This window comes from Marmota flaviventris, chromosome 3 (assembly GCF_047511675.1).
Source record: "Marmota flaviventris isolate mMarFla1 chromosome 3, mMarFla1.hap1, whole genome shotgun sequence".
NCBI classification, from domain to species: Eukaryota; Metazoa; Chordata; class Mammalia; order Rodentia; family Sciuridae; genus Marmota; species Marmota flaviventris.
The window spans coordinates 120,737,295-120,743,475 of record NC_092500.1 but is presented as its reverse complement, the minus strand read 5'-3'; the positions used below and the strand labels follow the sequence as shown (position 1 = coordinate 120,743,475).

The following is a 6,181-nucleotide window of genomic DNA, read 5'->3' as shown; positions in this document are numbered from 1 at the left end:
GGCAATTGATTTATAGGTGTTAATTTTATATCCTACTACTTTGCTGAATTCATTTATGAGTTCTAGAAGTTTTCTTGTGAACTTTTGGGTCTTCTAAGTATATAATCATGCACCAGCAAATGGGAATAGTTTGAGTTCTTCTTTCCTTACTGTATCCCTTTAATTTCTTACTTCTGTTTAATTCCTCTGGCTAGAGTTTCCAGGATTATTCCAGGACAATAAAAGTGGTGAAAGAGGGATTCCTGTCTTGTTCCAGTTTTTAGAGGGAATGCTTTCAATTTTTCTCCATTTAGAATGATGTTGGCCTTGGGTTAGCATAGATAGTTTTTTGAACATGATTGGATTCTGTGTTTTGTCAAATTCTTTTTCTGCATCTATTGAGATAATCATATATATATATTTTTTTGATACTGGGGATTGAACTCAGGGGAACCTGACCGCTGAGTCATATCCCCAGCCCTATTTTGTATTTTATTCAGAGACAGGGTCTCACTGAGTTGCTTAGCGCTTTGCTGTTGCGGAGGCTGGCTTTGAACTTGTGATCCTCCCGCCTCAGCCTCCCAAGCTTCTGGGATTAAAGGTGTTTGCCATCACACCCAGCTTGATTCTTGTCTATTGATGTGATAAATTATGTTTATTGATTTCCAAATGTTGAACTAAACTTGCATCCTTGGAATGAAACCCACTTGATCACAGATAACTATTTTTTAATGTTTTCATATGCAATTTGCAAGCATTTAAAAAATTTTTTTGAGATGTTGATCAACCTTTATTTAATTTATTTATTTATATGCAGTGCTGAGAATTGAACCTGGTGCCTCACACATGCTAGGCAAGCATTCTACCTCTGAGCCACAACACCACCATATATATGACACTAGCTTCATAGAATGAGTTTGGAAGGATTCCCTCCTTTTTTATTTCATGGAATAATTTGAGAAGCATTGGCATTAATTCTTCTTTGAAGGTCTGGTAGAACTTGGTTGAGAATCCATCTTGTCCTGGGCTTTTCTTGGTTGGTAGGCTTTTGATGCCATATTCTATTTCATTGCTTGAAATTGATGTGTTTAAATTTTCTATGTTCTTCTGATTCAATTTTGGTAGGTCATATGTCTCAAGAAATTTCTTGATGTCTTTAAGATTTTATATTTTATTGGAGTATAAATTTTCAAAATAGTTTCTGGTTATCATCTGTATTTCAATAGTGTCCATTGTGATATATCATTTTTCATCATGAATTTTAGTAATTTGAGTTTTCTCTCTCTTTCCCTTTGTTAGAATTGCTAAGGGTTTATCAATTTTATATATTTTTTCAAAGAACCAACTTTTTGTTTTGTCAATTTTTTGAATTGTTTCTTTTGTTTCAATTTCATTTGATTTCAATTCTGATTTTAATTATTTCCTGTTTTTGGTATTGATTTGTTCTTCTTTTTCTAGGGCTTTGAGATGTAATGTTAGGTCATTTATGCATTGACTTTCTTTTTTTTTCTTTTTTACTTTTTAATTTTATATCATGTGCGTTTGTTACAAATAAAAAAAATCATCTATTTTTAAAAAATACTTATTTGTTTGCATTAACACACTTCAGCAAAGAGGAGGAACTGGCATTCAAATATGGCTAGCTAATCATGACCATGTTAATTGTACAGACTTTTCTTTCTTATTCTTCGGTGCTGAGGATTGAACCCAAGGACTTGTGCGTTCTAAATACACCTCAGCATTGAGCAACATGCCCAGTCCCCAAAGATACTTTTCTAAGCAAACAGTTCTTACATATTATGAACTTGGCACTGAGCTAGGTGCCATAAAGAATAAACATAAATAGGACAGAATCGAATCCCTTTAAAAGGTGTAGTCAGCGAGGAGGAGGGAGAAGGACGTGAGTAATGTAGGAGAACACTGGAATTCTCTTCATGTGTCCATTTAGTTTTGCTGTCCTTTATGGAGTTAGTTCATGCTTCTTGTCTTGACAAGTCTTAGAAATCAACTAGAAAATATATATTTTATAAATGAGTTTGATTACTAAACAAAGTATTAAATATATCAATTCTAGACTATTTATCTTTATATACTTCTGCAGCTCTTTCTACCCTGTTTCTGGGTTCTGTCATTTTTTGTTATGAAAAAGAAGGCATGGAGGAGATCCTAAGCAGGTGGACTCTTCACATCTTTGCTCCATTTGATATGTGTCTGTGACAATGAAACCCAATAGGTAGCAGAGGTGCTAAAAGCCCCAAACAATGAGTGTGGGGTGGGGAGATCAGAGGGCATTTCACACAGCAGGCTGGGTAAGTTTCTAGTCCTTACTGAGGATGGAAGCATTAGGGTGGAGGAGGCAAAAAGATTATTTGCATGAAAAATGTTTTGCCTACCACTTGTTGTGATTCCCATTTATCTGTAGTTATGTTTTAAAAGCTGCTTCCTAAGGAAATTCTTCCAGCCATTTCTCAAAGTAGTTTTTTTTGTTTGTTTGTTTTGTTTTTGTTTTTTGGGGGGGGGGTTTTCTTTTTTTTGCAGGAGGGAAGGGATTGTCGAAAAATTTAAGTCATCTTAAAGGACAAAGGTTTAGAAGCATTTCATTGTTGCAATGATCCAAACCCATATATGTCATTTCTTCCTCAAAATCCCACTTGATGCTCTTGCCTGGCAGGGAGCATTGCTGGTGAGGATGGGGGGTGTAGGTGAACAGAAAGGGGTCTTCCTGTGGTGGATGGTAAGCGAGAGAAGGACCGTAGCTGTTGAAATCCACAGGCACTTTCTCTTCATAAAGCTCGCCCCCTGGATTTGGCCATATGGGTGGCAGCTAGTTTTGGCAGCAGGTGGTTCCAGGGGAATCTGCTGGGGAAAGTTCTCCAAAGAATTCTGGGAAGGAAAGAAGTCACAAGGCCAGCTGGTCAGAGGAAAAGGATAATTGGGACAATAGTTGTCATTGAGAGGGCTTCTCCCCAAAGCAGTGTTTTTATTCCATGCTTGCAGATTGTCATAATCTGAGTAGACTCCAGAGGCAGAAGGCTGAAACAGGTCTCCACTATTGTAGATCCTATTACTGGAAAATCTGCATTTTTCATACAGCTTAGTGGGGTCTAAGGTGGAAGTCGGGTCTGCCAGATCAGTGGTTCCCCCTGAACCATAACTCTTGGAGAAGGATAAGCAATCATTCAGTGAATTCGGCTGGGGAGTGTTAGCTATTAAATGTCCACTGTAACTGCCAGGCAATTGGACACCTTCCTGGAATGACCAAGTTAAAGGTAAACTTCCCTGACTTTGTGTTTCACCTGGAAGAGACTTGGATCCTGGGTTCCCCTTCAGCTTTAGGGAGACAGAGGCAGGTGCCCCATGCACTTTCTTCATTGCTCTTCTTGCCTCAGCTTCTAACTTGGTTTCTGGCTTTGGATGATCATGCTCTCCCTTTGACTGGAAGAATATGAAGTGTCCATCGTGTCTCCAGAAGTTGGTGACGGGGAAGCCCCCATGGCCTCGGCAAGGAATCAGCTTCAAAGGCCCATTACAGTTGGGACAACTTTTCTTCTGCTGCTTCTGCCGGGCTTTGTCACAGATCGTAGGTCTCAGGTAGACCTTGCGCCCCTCCTTGGTAGAGCAGTTGTGGCCGCACACCACCACACCCAGACAGGACTTCTTGAGGATGCGAGAGTTGTGGTTGTTAGTGTTGCGCATGGCCCAGCTGCTCAGGTGCCACTGTGCATTCCTGTCTTCTGAGCTGTAGATGTGCTTCACATAGGAATCTGGCCACTCTTGGAACCAGTCAGTCTTTTTCACATTCTGTGGCAGTTTCATGTCATTAATGTCCCAGTTTAATACCTCTTTGTCTTCAGAATCAAAGTCTTCAGGTTCCATGATAAAGTCAGGTCACCCACACGTTTTCCTCTACTCAATTTCCTTCAATTTGAACTTGAGAATTTGCTCTCAAAGGTTTTTGATATAGGTGAATCAGCCTTCTAACTTCTTATCCAGATGTATTGTCAAGAACTCATCTCCCGTTCAGGTCCCAGTAAGTTCTGGTCATTTTCCTGTTCCCTATTCCAGGTCAGGGTACACTATGCTAATGAGCTCTGGCAACAATCCAATCAAAATCTAGGTGCTCTCAGCTCAGGATAGGTAAAAGCAGCCTGTTTCTTCTCAGCAGCCAACAATGTAATGAATATTCTATGGTGTGCTTCTGAACTTTCCCCTTCTTTATGTTGAGGACCTTGTAACTGAAATGGACATTGAGAAGAACCTTGTGAAGAAGTACAGATGTCTTCCTTCTTGTTTCATAGGGTAAGCCCAAACAGATTCAATCACTGTAGATCTTCATTCTCTTATCATTTATCCAGCAAATCTTTCTTCTCAAGATGTCCTCAGTGCAGTTCTTCCTTGAGTGTTGCCTCAGTACCAGCTGTGTAAGTTCAGTTCATCTGCTATGGTCCAGGTGGTCCACTAGGCTCTGTAATCCCAGTGACTCAGCAGGTTGAGGTAGGAGGACTACCAGCCTCAGCAATTTAGTGAGACCCTGTCTCCTCTTCATTTGCCCAAATTGCCGAAGGCTTGGTGCAGTGTGATGAATAGGCCTTCATTCTGGAGCAGCAGAATGGTGTCGGAGAGCTATGGGAGGAGGCCCAACAATCTATGCATTGACTTTCTATTCTTTTAATGAATTAAGTCAATGCAAGAACTTTTATCTAAGCACTGCCTTCATAGTGTCCAAGAGATTTTGATATGTTGTATTCTGATTTGCCTCTAAGTACTTTTTATTTCATCCCTGATTTCTTCTACAATCCATTTATCTTTCAATAGTGTATTATTTAGTCTCAAGGTATTAGAGTAGTTTCTACTTTTTATTTTATTGTTGGGTCTTTCCTTTTTAATTTTTTGAATTTGTTCTAATTAGTTATACATGATAGTAGACTGCATTGTGACACATCATACATAAATGAAATATAACTTCTCTCTCTTCTTTTTGTACATGATGTAGCATTACACAGGTCATGTAATCACATATGCACATAGGGTAATATGTCTGATTCATTCTACTATGATGCCTACCCCTATGCCACCTCCCCTTTCACTCCCCTCTGTCTAGTCGAAAGTACTTCTATTCTTGCCTAGCCCCACCCTTGTATTGTGAATTACATTCACATATCAGAGAAAACATTTGGTTCTTTGTGATTGGTTTATTTTGCTTAGCATAATATTCTCTAGTTCCATCCATTTACTGGGGCAAATGCCATAATTTCATCCTTCTTTTTTTTTTGGGGGGGGGTGGGTACTGGGGATCAAACTCAGGGGCATTTGACCTCGACCACTGAGCCACATCCCCAGCCTTATTTTGTATTTTATTTAAAGACAGGGTCTCACTGAGTTGCTTAGCATCTCTTTTTTGCTGAGGCTGGCTTTGAACTCACAATCCTCCTGCCTAAGCCTCTCGAGCTGCTGGGATTACAAGTGTGCAACAATGTGCCTGGCTCATTCTTCTTTAAGGCTGAGAAATATTCCATTGTTTATATATACCACAATTTCTTTATCCATTCATCTGTTAAAGAGGACATAAGTTGTTCCCATAGTTTAGCTATTGTGAATAGAGCTGCTATAAACATTGATGTGGCTGTGTCACTGTAGTATGTTGATTTTAAGTCCTTTGGGTATAGACCTAGGAATAAGATGACTGGGTCAAATGGTAGTTCCATTCCAAGTTTTTTTTATCATTGATTTCTAATTTCATTCCATTATGGTCTGAAATGGCATTATCTCTAATTTTTGTATGTGCTAAGAATTGCTTTGCAACATAAGATATGGTCTATTTTAGAGAGGTATCCATGTGCTTCTGAGAAGAAAGTGTATTCACTCATTGATGGATGAAATATTCTATATATGTCTATTAAGTCTAAATTATTTATTGTATTATTTAGTTCCATAGTTTCTTTTTTTAGTTTTTGCTTGGAGGTTCCATTCAGTAGTGAGAAGTGTGTGTTAAAGTCACCCAATAAAATATTGTGTTGTGTTCTATTTGGTTCTTGAAATTGAGAAGGGTTTGTTTGATGTATGTAGATGCTCCATTTCTTGGGGCATAAATATTTATGATTGTTATGTCTTGTTGATGTATAATTCCCTTAAGCAGTATGAATTGTCCTTCTTTGTCCCTTCTGACTAACTTTGGCTTAATGTCCACTTTATGTCATATGAG

General features: G+C 38.7%; 1 pseudogene; it reads right to left on the bottom strand.

Moving 5' to 3' along the window:
• Window positions 1-2,463: 2,463 nt before the first annotated feature.
• On the bottom strand, window positions 2,464-3,855 carry LOC114082604 (chorion-specific transcription factor GCMa pseudogene; annotated as a pseudogene).
• Between the last annotated feature and the right edge of the window lie 2,326 nt (window positions 3,856-6,181).